Raw genomic sequence first — 17,326 nt, 5'->3', positions numbered from 1 at the left:
TTCTGGACCTTCCCTGTCTCTCCTTAGCATATAGATTCTTGCACCAATACAGAAAACTCCACTCTGTTTATGACTGCATAGTATTCCACTGTACCAAGTACCATTGTTGAACCAGACACCTGCTGACTGTACCTTTAGGTTATTTCTGATATTCTTATCTCACAAACAATGCTGTATTGAATAACTCTGTTGACTCATCATCTCCCACATAAAAGAATATTGATCCTAACGTCCTTAGAAATGGAATTCCTGAGTCAAAGAGTAGATACATTTGTAAGTTTGATACATATTGTCAAATTGCTTTCCAGAATCTACTAGTCTAGTTTCAACAAGCTTTCACTTGAATGTTCTTAAAAATACTGTTAAGTTTCCTGATCTTTGCCAATTGATAGGTGAATTATATCTCAATATGTTTTTAACTAACATTTCTTTTATTGTGAAAGAGATTGAGCATTTTCCCAAGAACCAATGGTATATTTCCTGTTACTCTTTTTTTCCACATCTTTTACATCTGCTTTAAAGAGCAACCATGAGCTGTCAAGTAGAAAAGGCACTAGCTCTTGCTTGTCTAAATAGCAAGTAATTGTGTATTTATTGAGCAAAAACTAGACCTTGCAGAGCGCTGCGCAAAGTACTATGAAGTAGATGAAAAATCTACGCTAACAATGATTAATCTGTGTGGAGCCAACCTAATTATTCCAGCTGCTTTCATAGCCAACACTCTTAAAGTGCAAACAGCCACTAGTCAATTATCAACCACTGTGGCAGATAAAACTATCCATCATCTAAATCCCAATTAGGAACAAATACCACACTAGGTTATGGTAATACAAAATGAACAAGACAGAATTTGGAGGGAAAAATAAAACTAAGAGACAAAATTAAAGGTATTTTGTACTGAAAGCTGTTCATGGTACAACAAGGGATAAGGTCAGGAGTGGTCAGTTCTGCTGGGGTGGAAAAGTTGACGAATCAGGGTCCATAATGCGGGGGCTCCTTGATGTCACATCCCTCCCCATCTCACCATCCTTGCTTGAATTCTCAAAACATGTGATTGTCTCCAAAGTTGAATCTTAACTTTGCTCATTTCTTCAAATTAATTGTGCATTTGCCTTACATTGATCACTTATCTTCCTTGTAAGTTGTAACCATCTAAAAAGCAAGGAGTCAGTCTTACTCATGTGAATGCCTGTACAACGTAGGCAATCAGAAGGTATTCCTGAATCGGTAAAATGATGGGTGGAGGGGTGAATACATTCCTTCCAAAAGGCCTTCTCTAGCCATGGTTACCCTACTTACTGTATTATCAGTCAGCCAAAGCCATTCTTCGCAGGTGCAACACCCTGAAGATGTTAAAGCCAGACCCAACATCTACTCGGAAGACACTGAGGAACGTATCTCTCTAGGTATGTCAATTATGGAACAACCACTGACTCTGGAATGCTACCAGGACCCTAGATTATCGAATAGCTGCATCTGTGTCAGGTGGGTTTTAAGATTTTTATAATATCTCAAAGGGTTATTTAATTCATCATTTTGGAAAATGGATTAAGTAAATAGTAAGATGTGTACTAAACTGCCAACTTAGGTATAGGGCTATGTATATATAAACCATACAGGATGGTTTATGAGAATAATATGTCTAGTCTAGGTACGGTCTTACTAACTTTAATCTCACTTTACCTGAAAGCTCTATGACTATAATATGCATATACATACATACATTTTTCAAACAATAAATGACTGGTGTGTCTGCTACTGATCTTAAAAGGGGTTACAACCTTGAACCATCAGCGATAAGATCCCTGACTTAGTTCTTCAAGCCTTAAGTTTAAGGACACTTCCAGACTTCTCCCAAATCTCTCTTATCATTCTTCTCTACTTGACTCCAATGGCTATGCTGACCACTGGAATACTTAAACCAATTTGGTCACATGGCTGGCTCGCTCTTGGCTCCTCTGACCATTGGGTTTAATGATTGCTGTGGCTTATGCTTTAGAACATTGCAAAGATATGTGTTTTCTGTTATTTGTTTTGAGGCTAGGAAGAATAGCTTAAAGATGAGAGTTACTTTTTCTGAGTTCTTTTCCTCTTTCATGCAACAATTTCCCTAGCACCCTGGCCCACAGTTATGACTTTGGAACTAAAGGCCGCAGAAATTAAATGAAAATCTTTGTCTTTTTGACTCACTGTTTCTGAGTCAATGGGAGCCATGTTTCTCCTCCTTTCTTAGTTAGCTTTTGTCATCAGTGTTGTTAATAGCAAAATGAGAGAAGAAACCTCTTGTGGAATTTTTAAAAAAAACTTTATTTTTGTGCTTCTTTCTCTGTGTATTTATTTATTATTATGGCTAAACTAAAACTTTGCATCACTTCCAACACTAAAGTTACTTTTTGGGGATTTCACCTGTTACTTATTTGAGACCATAAAGAGTCTAGGAGCAAAGCTGGAACTCATAAATATCGTACCAATGCTCAGACCTGCCAGGCCAGCTACCATATATAACCCTTATGTTGTACCCAGTAGGTCAACCCACAGACCTCAAATGACAGCTATATGGTGTGTTCCAAGTAACCTGTGTGCCAAGGAAAAGTCTAGGTATGTTAGATATATAGCCTTTGATTCTTTTCTGTACCCAGGATATCTCCACATTAATAAAGCAAACCAACAGCAAATATTTCAACCTTCTCGGACTGCACTTTAAAGTTTGGAAAGGAAAGGAAACTTGTTTAAAAAAAAATTCATTCTGGTAGAGTTCAAAATTACCTGAAACTATAAAATGTGGGGACAATTTTGATTCTCATTTTACATTAAAAATGCTCCCAGAAGAGAGAGAATTTTAAGTTATGAAAATACCTCATTTATCTCTGTGACATTTATAGAGTATTTTTATTAGATATAATTTCATTTTTGTTAATGTAGGCTCTCAGCTCCATCAAATGCTTAATGCAGTAAAAGTTTTAAGACCATATTTATTATCAGAGGCATGCATCAGTTTTGATGGTAATATTTTCAAAAGCGAAACTAAAGTCACGATGAGAGATTCTCTCTGCTTAGCAATACTGTAATCTGATACATTCTTACATCTCTGGTTCTTCCTTATTTGCAATATCCATTCCAAATGAAACAAATGGTAACATTAAATCTTGGAGGCAATAATAAGCCAGGGATGTTCACAAATCCCATGAATTGTGGTCAACTATATGTAAATACATGGTTATTGTAACACTTTCCATCATGAAGAGGAGTCAGAGATGAGTAACGGCTCTAATTTGTTGTCATTCATGGAAGGTTCTCTTTTTCCGAGGATATTTGGTTTTAGAAAAAGTACTTTCAAAGGGGCAATGCTTTGTGTTCACCTAGTCCTATTTCATTTTCTCTTCCTGAACACCAGCAAAATAGCATTTTACAACTTTCCTTGTAGTCAGATTGTGGCCCTGTGGCTGATTGTAGTCGGTGATCTGTAAGTGGAGTTAAAGGTGCCTCTGGCACAGAAATCAGGGTCACATGTTGAGACCGCAGAACCACAGAATGGAAGCTTCCTGAATCCGTGAGTCACTACATAGCTGACAGTATCACTCTTACATTAGAATTGTTATCAACAGGAAACAAACCTTTGTTGTGTTAAGTGATAGAGATTCTAGGATTAGTTTGTTACTGTCCTAAATCAACTGGGATAACAAATTTTCAATATAAGTACTAGAAAACATGATTTGACTGGAACTTTACCTTTAAAAAAAAAGGTTGAAAATCAGTTCATTTTCTTTTATAGTTAATAAAATATAGATTATGCTGTTATTATAATTATGCTTAAAATAGTGAAGGAATCAAATATTGGGATTTTGACACTTTTTAAAGCGTTTATTTATTTTGAGAGAGAGAGAGAGAGAGAGAGAGAGAATACGAGCAACCACACTGCACAGGGGAGGGGCAGAGAGAGAGAGGAGAGAGAGAATCCCAAGCAGGCTCCGCTCTGTCAGTGCAGAGCTCAATGTGGGGCTCGTGACCTAAGCCGAAAACTGTGAGTTCATGACCTGACCTGAAATCGAGTCTGATGCTTAACTGACAGAGCTGCCCAGGCATTTCTTGACATGTTTTTTCTTCTTTAAAATGCTTATTTAAATGTTTCTCTGCTGCACAAACAGCAGACAGCCTGACATGGGTCTGGAAGTAATGAGCTGTGAGATCATGACCTGAGCCAAAATTGATCGCTTAACTGACTAAGCCACCCAGGTGCCCCTTGACATGTTTTTACTTAAAAAATTTTTGTTAATGTTTTTTTTTTTTGTTTTTTGTTTTTGTTTTTGTTGTTTTTTTTATGAGAGAGCGTGAGCAGGGGAGGGGCAGAGAGAGCAGGAGATACAGAATCTGAAGCAGGCTCCAGGCTCTGAGCTGTCAGCACAGAGCCTGACACAGGGCTCGAACCCATGAACTGTGAGATTATGATCTGAGCTGAATTCAATCGCTTAACCAACTGAACTACCCAGGCGCCCCTTGACATGTTTTTTCTTAAGGACTCATATGTGCCTATTAGGCTTCACAAAATTATTTGAAGATGGAGTATGTCCCTTTATCACCATTTGGAATTACTAAATTGACATATAATACATGTCCATTTACACATCCTAAGGATTCCTCTTAGGTAAAGGTATGAAATTTAACCATCTGGAGAAAGTCTTACTTTTAGAAAGTTAACTAAGTGTTAGGTCCTTAGAAATCCTTTTGGAAGTTTTAGAAAAGATTTTACAAAACATAATGTTTTATATACTTCTTAAAAAGAATAGGTACTATCATTTTTACTGAACTTTAAGAAATTCCCTAATTCTGAATTTTTATCCAAAAATGTTTTAAAAATTAGAATTTATTTCAGGATGCTCAACTAGAATCAGTAAAAAACATTCTTCTCTTTAGATACAAATAAACCCAGAAAGGAGGATCTGATGGGTTGGGTGACATCCCAAGACTCCACAAGGGTGTTTTGATACCAAAAGTGATATTGACTACAAAAAATTGAATGGAATTTCTGAAACCTTTAATTCACAGTAATTACCACCTGTAACCAATACATTAAAAAAAGTTATTCAATAGGCAGTACTAAGAATCCATAATGATAGTATATACCACATAGAAAACAAGAAAAAATCCTTAGCCTACCTGATGGAATTCTTTTGAATACTAACACTTTGAGAAATATTCTTTGGAAAGCAAAAAATTCAATATTTTCCTTACCTCATCTCCCCAAATGTGATGTTGTCTCTTTAAACATTCTTAATTCTTAGACAAACTCCATGAAGAGCATAAATACTTGATCCCTCATTAGATGTATGTAAATCTGATATTTCTGGTACACCTCACAAAGTTTTACAAAGGATTCATTGCACAAATTTCATAGAAGTGTTGATTAGATCATTTGACCCATTAAACACAATTTTAATTTCACAGGAAAATTTTGGAAGTTTGTATATTTTGCTAATTTGATATGAGCATTAGTAAGAGAGTTACAGTGAGTCTAATTAATGTTATTTTAATTTACTGAACATGTATTACATTTACATAATTCAAATTCAGAAATTTTAGAAGGTATGCGAAATATAAAAGTCAGCCTTCCATCCATATTCCTTATCTGCCCCAGACCTACTCTGCTCTGCAGATAACCACTGTTGGATTTTTATGACTCATTCCTGTGTTGCTCCTCATGCATACAAGCATGTAGAGGTGCACATACAGACCAGTGATGGTTTTCACTTTTAGCTTACTTGTCTTCTCTGTAGCAGTGAACAGGGCTCACTATGTTCTGCACCTGGAAACAGTCATTCCTTGGCTTTTCTCCTGTTTTTTTTTTTTTTCTCCTGCATTACCAGCCACTCCTGCTCCATCTCCGCCATACATATTGCTTCTTTGATGCCTCCCCTAAAACCAGTTCTTCTGTCTTCACATGATTTGTTCTTTGCAAGTGATTTCATCTATTCCCATTGGGGAGTAAATAAAAGTATTGGCATCAAAGTACTTTGTGGGCTAAGAAAGTCTTTTCAGAATACCAGAGTGTGCAGGATAAGGAGGAGTTAGGTAGGAAAGAAAGAGGGTGGGGAGACATCTAGATGGAGGGAGGCATATATAGAAAGACATAAATAGATAAAAGAGGGGCAAGATTGGCAGTGATCTGCCCAGAGTCTAGGTTGATAAATATTTGTTGTGAATACTGAATGAAAGAATGAATAATATCCAAGGAATTTTTTTTATCAGAATAAAAGTAATTATTTTTGCTAAATCAGCCATGGAAACTATAGAAACTGAGTAAGATTAAACTAAACCTAAATGAACTGGGTCTATGAGTAATGTGAAGTATGAATAGAAGTGAAACCTATCACATGCTCTAGTACATACTACACTAGTGTCTCAGTCTGCTGATTATTACCAACATAGCACTCTGCTTTAAGTCACTACGATGTGGCAAGGTCAACCAGACAGCTTTACAGGTTGACAATCTGTAAACCTGTCTCCAGATGCTATAAAAGATTTTGCAGCAGAACTTGAAAGTACGCTTCTCCGCAGGGCGGAAGACCTTCATTTCCAGTTGTACTGCTTTTTAAGTCTATCAGCCATAATGAGGGCATGTCAAAGCCCAGTTGCTTTCTAATCTAACACCCCAAACGACACGTTAAACAGTATGAAAAGCATTTGTTCCCTTTTTGGAACCAATTTAAAAAATAAACATTTAATAGTCTCCCAAAGTTACAAAGTCATGCCTAAAAGCCAGAATGAAAAGAAGCCACTCTGAGTAAATTTACTGAAGACCATCCCTGCCCCTGTGAGGAGAGAGTTTTGACTGTCTAGGTGATGGGATTTTTGCCCTTAACAGAATACTTTCTGTGGTTTAATCTTTATGTTCTTCTGAACTGATTGTTTCTCTGTCTATAAGATTCCTACAGCTGCATCAACAATGAAGTAAGGGCCTATGGAGTGGTTCCTCACGCACAGCCAGAATTATGATTAAGTCCCATCACTTCATTTCTCTGGACCTCATTGTCTTCATCTGTATTAACACACAGAAACAATAAGAGAATCATATGAAATAAAATTTCTTTTTAAATAATGGAATTCTGGGGCACCTGGGTGGCTCAGTTGGTTGAGTGTCCCATTCTTGATTTCAGCTCAGGTCATGATCCCAGGGTCGTGGGGTTGAGCCCCATGTCAGTGAAGCCTGCTTAAGATTCTCTCTCTCTCTTCCTCTGCCGTCTCCCCACTCACACTCTAAATCAATCATTCAATCAATCATAGAATTCTATCGTACAGTTGTAGGGATCTCCTAAACTTGAAGTTACCTCTCACTTGGGTTAAATTTCTCTTCGTTGCAATGAGAAGGAATTAGCACGAACCCGAAGAACATTTCATACTTCATTCCCTGTGAATTTCCAATCAATAGCCAGATCATCTCCATTCCTCTGCCTGAAGGTGAGAATCTTCATCTGTCTGTCTGAGCCCCCAGACTGAAGTCTGTTTATTGGAAACTGGGGAGTACATGACAGAAAATTTTTTCCGTAGTTCTAAAACCAAGTCTCTGTAGCACCTCCGCATAAAGAAGGGTGTATTCTGAGTCTTTGTATTATTTTCCACTAGGCAAAACTGTGACCTCAATGAGATATTCAATTACAGCTTCATTTCAGGAGAGGCACTGATATTATTCGTGTACCCTCATTGCAGACATGTAGCCTGTGTTTCAGAAAGGGCCCAGTGACCCTGGCATACTTTGCCAAAGAACAATGGTCATGAGCTAATAATTCTCTGTTCCCGTAAGAAAAAAAATATCATTACAAAGAAATGCCAAAGGTCTTGAGCCCATTTGGAAGTTTTCAGGAAGCTCTCTCATAACAAGTAGTGTGGCATGATGGGACAAAATGGCCCCAAATTGAGAAAAGCTGAAATCTGGTAATCCCACTTTGTACTGCATAACCCTGACAGACCACAGACTATTTGTTTCTTCACCATCTGTTTCTTCACCAGCAAAGCAAGTCTGTAGGATTTCCCAGATCCCTTACAACTCCAGCATGCCATGAGTTTTCTCATGACAGCTTTCTTTAAATATATGAATCCTGATGTCACGTGTTGAAGGGGAAAACAGAATGGAGTTTGAGTCAATGAGTTTCAAAAACTACAGAGAGGCAAAATCTTTAGTGGTGCTAATAAAGGCCTGATAACGATTTTCTCTTCTTCATGCAAATGTGGAAGGATGCAATCTGCATATAGGCTAATTTTGTCCACCACTGAGCCAGAACAGATCCAATGACTCTGTCTGAATGTCTATCTCAGTGAGACTGCAAAAGGCATTGATAAGAGAGATGACAGGGGCTGAGGTCTCTGTATGGAATAAATCATCTATTTGCAGCAAAACGTCATGGTGTCTATTCAAATGCCATGTTTCTGAAAGGGGCAGATATTCCTTGGCTGGTTCAAGAACTATTAAGCAGTTTGGGGTTTCTATTCAATAGAATAAAGGGCAAGAACCAAGAATTCTAAGTTTGGTTCAGAATTGGAACACCCCTGAATGTCAGCCTGCTACCAATATTGCTATATGCATGACTTCCCAGACATCACCGTGTCTCTCAGTTTGCACATAACTTTGAAAAATTAATTTACTTTAGCATCAAAGATTTACTTTAAGATAATGAGATCAGGGTTTCAGTACAGGGGAAGTCATCTCACACAAAGGTTAAATTTAACAACAAAAAAGCCTTGATTTTCCCTACACAAAGGTAATCATAGTAAATTCAGATAAACAAGAAATAACAAATTTACAAAATTAAAATCACCTGCAAGCCCATTAGTGCATTCATATTTTTACGAGTCTTCTTAATTTCTTTTTCATGTACAAATGGGGATACTTGTTTTTTAACAAAGATAGAACTACATGGCACCTACTGCTTTTTAACTTGCCTTTCTTACCAACACTATGTGTTGAACATTTGTTACCTATCCCTGGATTTTTATATTGTGTAAAGAGATAGTTTCAAATTGGCACGCTAAGACCGAGAGCTTCCTGTGAGATGCAGGAGGGGTTTTCAGGTTTAAGAGTGTGGTTGAGTGGACAGAGTTCCATCCCTACCTCTCCAGCCTGGATCCCACCTTTATTAATGGCAGCTTTTTGAAAAATATGCTTTCCTTAAAAAAAAGGTCATTTGTTTAAAGGGTTCTGGTGATAGAAAACTTGAAAATCACTGGTCTATATCATTTTTAATATCTGTAATTTTTGGCACACATATACGTATCATATTCTGATCCATAGTTCCCTTTTGGGTTCGTAGGGAAGATTCACTTCCTGGGTTTGAATCCCAGCTCTGTCACTGACCAGCCATTCTACTGTCATGGTTTTAAAAACACCCACAAATTCCTTGACACTCCATAAATATAAAGACATAGTTATTAACCAAGAACTTATATTAATCAGAATGCCTTCAATTATAATGACAGATAATCCAAACCAAAATGATTTGTGTAAAAAAAAAGATTGTATATATTGGCTTACATATCTATTCATAATAGCATCAGGAAAGGCTGGATCCAGGCACTCATCAAATCTCAGCCTATATCTAACTCTCTCAGCCTTCCTTTCTTCTATGCTGACTTCATTTTCAAACATCTATTTCCATGTCAGAACCCCTGAAATTCCAGGTCTACATCTACCAGTTTTACAATATAGCCAAGAGTTCTTACTTATAACTATAGACTCTGACTCCGAGGATTAAACAGAAAGGGAGTTTATTAAAAGACTGCTTTGTGGGCTACAGAATTGTTGTAAAGGCCGGCGAACTACACCGACAGCCAAACTTCCAAAAAAGAATGGTATAAAGAAACTACCACTAGTTCTCCCACTGCCACCAGCAACGCTGGGGGCCTTTGTTTGCACTGGTGCCAAGGACTTCAATGCTGCTGGTACCAGAGCCACTCCAGGTCCAGAAACTCAACAATGCAACTACTGCCACCCCAAAAGCCATACATCTCAGTCACTCTCCTCACCAGCCAAATAGGGTCCCAGACCTTCATTCCTTGAGCTGCTGACTTCCCAGAGTCTCACATGACCAAGTGATTGGTGAACTCATCTAGGTCACCTGTCTGTTTCCTCACTGGACTTAATTTCTACATAAAAGTTTTAGACATTTTGTTGCATCAATGAAATCACTCCTTCTTGCCTACCCAGGGCCCCACAGAGTGACCGTCTAGGAGTTACTGGCTTAAATTCAGAACGAATTGCCCTATTTGGACACAAAAGCATAGTTTTGCTGTAGCCTGCAGAGTCAGAATTTTGGTCTGTATGAACCAAAAACAAGGCAGAAGGAACCCTTCCAGCAGACAAGCTATTTCATACAACTAACATATTATGAGCTTTTTAAAATGTTCTAAAATAAAAGCCATGTGAGAAATGCAGTTAACTTGGCTAATAGTCAAAATATAAATTGCAAATGAGTTGATGACATTTCATAATTCTAAGCTTTGACTAATTGAAAAATAATTGAGATTTATCACTATCTCCTACATGAACATTTATGAAAAGAAAAATAACATGCAGACAACAGCATCTGAATAGATTTTAGTTGATAATATCATTCCTTAGGTATTGTTTATGCATTTGGATCTTCCACTCAAATATGAGCTGTGGTCTTCACAAAAGGGTTTTAGGACATTGTTCGCTCATTCCAGAAACAAATTTAATCTCATCTGATGCTGATCTCTTCTGTACACTTATTAAGATAAAAATGCATCTAATATTAAAAATCAGTTAAGCCACAGAAAAACATGAGGAATGATCCAAAGGGATTGCATGCCATCTAGGCTAAGAACAAATGTCTGCTTTGATTATTTAACACACATATCTTTTGTAATTCATTTAACTTGGCAACTCAACATTTTTGCACCTGTCTAATGCATTTCATGATATAAAGATAAATTTTTAAGGCTATTATCCATCAGTTTCTTACAAGTTTTTCTCCATATGGCAACAAATTGAAAGTGCTGTGCTTGTCCGAAACTGGATGTGGTGTGTATTGAGAGCTATATATAGAAGTGGCCCTCAAGAACTTAGAAATAAAGGAAATAGATTGCTTCATGAGAAACTGTAAAATGAGCATAATTACCATATCTTTAGTGGGCAAAGTCTCCTGTGACATAGACAATTTTCTAGGCCTTCAGAGATATAATGTAAAGGTGATATTTACATACATACCTGTCAGATCAGCCTGAACTGATACCAGTCCAGATAACGTGGACAAGGAGAGTCTTGGAAGGTGGTCTGGGGTCCTTCTCTGTACACGCAAAGGAGAATTATAGCAGATAATGTTGGCAGTATCCATCCCAACAGGTTCTTGATGAGAGAGAGTTTTAGGCATCTTATTTTGAGGACCCCAGTCCCTATGGAAAAACTATGTCCATAGAGATATGGACACTTCAGTCCTGATAGTAACAAACATTTGACTGATCTAATGATTCTTATTAAAATCTCTGTGTTCACCAGTCTTTTAATCACATATACCTATACCTTGATTATAGGGAGAGAATAAGCTCTTCATTCTGACTATGGGTCTTCTATTTCCTAGGACAGTTGTTTTTTCATTTGAAGTTAATAAATTCACATTCTGATATCTCCTTCAGCCTCCTGGGTAGCTTAGACTTAATTAGTGTCACAGGACTTCTAGAAATTGACTGTTATTAGTGGCCTCTCCTTGGGCCCACTTGCAAATGCTGATCTATCTGGAGGTTACTATGCTGGAATCTAAAACTAAGCCACCATGGCTACAATACTATGAATCAAAGAAGGGTCTGTAAACAAAGTGAGAAATTATAATTTAGTAAGAAAAAAAAGAACTGCAGATAGCTGATACCTCAAGTTGGATTTCAATATCCATTACCGGTAGATGGCCCAATCATGTGAAACCTACAAAAGTGCATCTTCTCAGAGCCTGGAACAGAGATCAATGTGGCTTAAGCAGCCTTTGAAGTGAAATATTCTGCCCACATATCTCTTAAGTTTATGATGAACAAAGAGTATGTGTATGAGAGAGAGAGACAGAAAGAGAGAGACAGAGACAGACATAGAGAGAAAGGAGGGTAGGAGGAAATCCCAAAATAGATTTTCCTGATGGCTAGCCTATAAATCAAACTAATACCAGTGTAACTTTTCACTGTGGTGGCCAATGTGATAGATATCCATCATCCAAGTAGGAAAGGGAGAGCAGAATCTGGGTGCCTCCCTATGTAGCTGCATATCATATATCCTGACCTTGACCCAACATAGCATCCTGACATATGTGTACTAAAATATGTCCTGATACTCCTATAACTCCACTGCCAACATTGCTGCCTCTATTATGACCACTAGAGTGACTATTAACCTCTTTCCAATCTCCCAGACCTAGAGGAGGACCGTGTTTCAATTTCAAGCCATCCATGAATAGAAGTTTTCTCAAGTGTGAGTTTTGCTACAAGCCACATAACCATTTGTTAGCTAACAATGACTGGGTGCTTAGTATGTTTCAAGTGGTTTTGATAGTTTTAACTGGAACCACAGGGATGGAGCTGGGTAGAAGAGCACTTTTTTTAACAAAAGAGGGCAAAGCTTCCAGAAGAGAAAAAGTGTTCGGAAAGATGAAATAAGAAATGTTTTAATTTGCATTTCTCTAAATGTGAATGGAATTGAACAGCTTTTCATGTAATTAAGGGAAATTTTTATATCCTTTTTGAGAGTTGCCTGTCTCTATCTTGCCCACATTTTCTAGTGATTTTGATCTTCTTCCCCTCTATTTTTTATCTTTTTCTTTAAATAGACATCATGTTTTAGAACAATTTTAGATTTACAGAAAACTTGAGAAGATAGCACAGAGTGTTCCATACATCCCACACCCAGTTTTCCCTATTATTAACATCTTACATTAGTAGGGTACATTCCTTACAATTAAGGAGCCAATATTGATCCATTATTATTAACTAAAGCCCATTGTTTATTCATTTTTCTTTAGTTTTTACCTAATGTCCATTTTTTCTATTCTAGGATCACATCCAGGTTACAACGTAACAGTTGTATATCATTTTAGGCTCCTCTTAGCTCTGCAGTTTCTCAGCCTTTGCTTGTTTTGGATTACCTTGATAATTTTGAAGAGTACTCATCAGGTATTTTGTAGGATGTCCCACTATTATAATTTGTCTTCTATTTTACTTATAAGACTGGGGTGATTGGGCTTTTTGGAGGAAGACCACATAGGTAAAGAGTCATTTTTATCACATCCTATCAAGGGTGCCTACTGTCAGCAAATGATTTATGAATACTGATGTCGACCTTGATTATCTGGCTGAGTTAGTGTTTGTCAGGTTTCTCCATTGTGAAGTTACCCTTTATTCCCCACTTTCTGTAGAGTACTCTATAGGAGGAAGTCACTGTGCATAGCCTACACCTAAAGAGTGGGGAGTTACGCTACCCATCCTTGAGAGCGGAGTAGCTACATAAATTATTTGGAATTCTTCTGCACAGATTTGTCTATTATCCCCTATTTATTACTTTATTTAATCATTTACTTACATTGTATGGGCTCAGATATTTATTTCATACTCTGAACTATACCACTACTACTTTATTTTGTTGTTTACATTATTCCATCTTTGGCCAATAAAATCATCTAGGCATGGACTTTTGCTTTTTTGTTTGTTTTTTTTGTTTTTGTTTTTGGAAGATTATTTAAACTACGAATTCAATTTCTTTAGTAGTTAAAGGACTAGTCATTATATACTTCATCTTTTAGTTTTTAAAAAAAAAATTTAGTGTTTGTTTATTTTTGAGAGAGACAGAGACAGAGTATGAGCAGGGGAGGGGCAAGGAGAGAAGGAGACACAGAATCTGAAGCACGCTCCAGGCTCTGAGCTGTCAGTACAGAACCCAACATGGGGGCTCAAACTCACAAACTGTGAGATCATGACCTGAGGTCAAGTTGGACGCTTCACCAACTGAGCCACCCAGGCGCCCCTATTTCATCTTGTAGTTTAAGGAATTTGTCCATTTTATCAAGTTATTGAGCTTATGTGTATAGAGGCTTTTTTGAAGTGATCCTTTATTGTCCTTTTAATTTCTGCAAGGACCCTAAGTATCTCTTCTCTTGAATTCCCAATGTTGGTTCAATTGATGTCTTCTATTTTTCTTTGTCAGTCTCACTAGAGATTTATCAGTTTTATTAATCTTTTTGAACAAATGGCTTTTATGTTTCTTGATTTTTCTGTATTGTCTTATGTTTTCAATGTCACTAACTTTTTGTCTTAACTTTGTTACTAATTTCTCATGCTTGCTTTGAGCTATTTTGGTTTTTTTCTAGTTTCTTGAAGAGGAAACTTTGATTATTTATTTGAAACTTCTTTTCTTATATAAGTATTTAATGCTGTAAATTACCTCTAAGTACTATTTTAGTGGCATCTTACAGATTTTGCTATGTTGTATTTTCATTTAGTTCAACTTTTTTTAATTTCCTTTGAGAATAAGAATAAGATAATACGAAACATTTTTAAATAGATGGATTTAGAAGTGTATTTTAAATTCCAAATGATTAAGGATTTTCCTGTCATTTTTCTTTTGCTAATTTCTAGTTTAATTCCATTATGGCTAGAGGATACATCTTGCACGACTTCCACTCTTTTACAGTTGTTAATAGTGTTTTATAACCCAGGATATGATTTTCTTGGTAAGTGTTTGTGTGCTTCAAAAGAATGTGTATTCCAGGGACGCCTGAGTGTCTCAGTAGGTTAAGCGTCCAACTTTGGCTTGGGTCATGATCTCGCGGTCTGTGAGCTCGAGCCCCATGTCGGGTTCTGTGCTGACAGCTCAGAGCCTGGAGCCTGCTTCAGATTCTGTGTCTCCCTCTTTCTCTGCACCTGCCCCACTCATGCTCTGTCTCTCTCAAAAATAAATAAATATTTTTTAAAAATAAAACAAAACCGTGTATTCTGCTATTGTTGGGTAAAATGCTTTATCAATGACAACTGGATTCTGTCAGTTGATAGGATTCAGGTTCTTTCTGTCCTTCCTTGATCATTTCCTTTCTACTAGGTATATCTTAGTGAGAGGGGAATGTTGAAATTTCTCCTTTTTTCAGTAACAAAATTTCCAAATTATAGTTGGGCATTTTTCTTCCTAGCTTGAGGTTACATTTTCTGACTTCTTTGCAGTTGAGTGTGAATTTGTGATTAAGTTCCAGCAATGGGATATGAGCTGAGGTAATGTATCTGACTTCCTAGTTATACCAAACAACAATGGAACTACCTTCCTCTTCTCCATTCCCTCTTACTTGTCTGGGAAGAGGGAAGAGCTAGAACTGAGCTATCTGCATCCCACAGATGGAAACCACATGTTGAAGATAGAAGACTAGCCTTGCACCACCCTCCTCTGGATTATTATGTGAGAGAGAATTATACTTTTATCTAGCTTTAAGCCAATTAGATTTATTATTTCATCATGAATAAAAGTCAAAAATACAATTTTCAGTGAAAAGAGGTTAAGTTGCTGAATGATTGATACAGGTTTGTGTAAGTGAAAATGTGAAAGAGAAAGTTACATTGTTGATATATATATACGTGTGTGTGTGTGTGTGTGTATATACACGTATATATATACACACATATGTATATACATATATATGTGTGTATATATATGTATATCTACACATATATATACATGTGTATATACATATGTGTGTATATATATAAAATTATGAGAAGTATACACAGGAATGATACATTCAGTTTCAGAGATTTATGGAAGATGGGTAAACTACATTCAAGGGACTTTGTTGTATTTTATTTATTTAGAAACACTGAGAAAATATTGCAAATTTTAGAATTTGGCAAAACTGGGTGGTAAACATGTATATTCAGAGTCCAGAATGCTGACCATTACACCATGGGACCTAAACATGTATATTCATCATAAATTTCTCTAAATTCATACAAACGTTGGATACATTTCACAACTAAAAATTAATTTAAAATAAAAGACTTCATGGAGAAAGTATTATTTGCCTTGAAAGATATATAGGATTTACAGAGTCATGTTTTATCACTATATATTAATTTCCTATTGTTACTGTTACAAATTACCACAAAATTAGTGGCTTAAAACCACACTGATTTATTATCCTACAATTTTGAAGGTCAGAAGTCCAAAATAGGTCTGGACTAAAAGGAAAATGTCAGCAAAGCTGTGTTTCCCTGGATGCTCTGGGGGAAAATCCATTTTATGACATTTTCCAACTTTTCTAGAGGCTGCCCACATTCACTGGCTCATAGTCCCCCTCCATCTTTAAAGCCAGCAATAGTGGGCCATATCTTTGTGAAGATGTATTCTCTCTCTTTTGCACTCTTCTGCTTCCCTCATCTTCAATTAAGAACTATGTTGTTACAGTAATCTCACCTGGGATATTCTCTTCATTTTAGAGTAAACTGAGTCTTAATTTCATCTGCAACCTTAATTCCCCCTTGCCTTGTGGAATAGTGTATTGACAGGTTCTGGGGATTAGGACATGGACACCTTTGAGGAGCCATTATTCTGCCTACCACAAAGTCCATCGTGTATTCTTTGTTTACAAGCAGTAGAAAATATCTCTAATTTAAGCAGATGGGGAATTTATTCGGTGGATAAAGGTTTAGCTAATCAAGTTACAGAGAAGCTACATAATTTTATGTTGGAAAAGATGTGAAATAGCAGCTGTGGATATCTAGAAAGAAGGAGATAACAGATAATCTTCTTAATAGATACTATTATCTTAATGAATTAGCTCTAACTATGTTTTATTCTTATGCAGCTCAAGTTTCAAATTCCAGGGGCATCTAGGTGGCTCCACCGGTTAAGCGTCTGACTGTTGATTTTGGCTCAGGTCATGATCTGACAGTTCCTGAGATTGGGCCCTGCATCGGGCTCTGTGCTAACAGCTTGAGCCTGCTCAAGGTTCTCTCCCTTTCTCTTTGCCCCTCCCTTGCTCACACACACACACACACACACACACATACTCTCTCTCTCTCTCTCTCTCTCTCTCTCTCTCTCTCTCTCTCTGTCAAATAAATAAATAAACATTAAAAAAAAGATTCTAATTCTAGGGAATGATAGAATCTGAATCTGACTGGTTTACCTTAAGTAGTGTGCCCACTCCTTGGCCAGAGTTGGGATGACTATCTTGACTGAAGGACCCACCAAGATTTTACACAATGAGAGGAGGCTCTTCCCCACGCCCCCACGCCAAAAAAATCTAGATATTATTACCAGAAGAAGGAGAAATATATGTTAGACAAACAAAACAGGAGATGCTCA

At 37.0% G+C, this 17,326-nt stretch overlaps 1 protein-coding gene across 2 annotated transcripts in view; it reads left to right on the top strand.

Annotated features, from left to right (window-relative positions):
• PJA2 (praja ring finger ubiquitin ligase 2) overlaps positions 1–17,326 on the top strand; it is a 311,879-nt gene that overhangs the window by 209,326 nt on the left and 85,227 nt on the right. For both annotated transcript variants that reach the window (XM_047862964.1, XM_047862975.1), the window contains exon 10: positions 1,334–1,485. The gene's annotated coding sequence lies outside the window, so the exon portion shown is untranslated. The remainder of the gene's footprint in view (positions 1–1,333; positions 1,486–17,326) is intronic.

Source organism: Prionailurus viverrinus, chromosome A1 (genome assembly GCF_022837055.1).
Source record: "Prionailurus viverrinus isolate Anna chromosome A1, UM_Priviv_1.0, whole genome shotgun sequence".
In the NCBI taxonomy this organism is placed as follows: Eukaryota; Metazoa; Chordata; class Mammalia; order Carnivora; family Felidae; genus Prionailurus; species Prionailurus viverrinus.
Note: the sequence above shows the minus strand (reverse complement) of the source record. Positions and strands in the feature narration are given on the sequence as shown.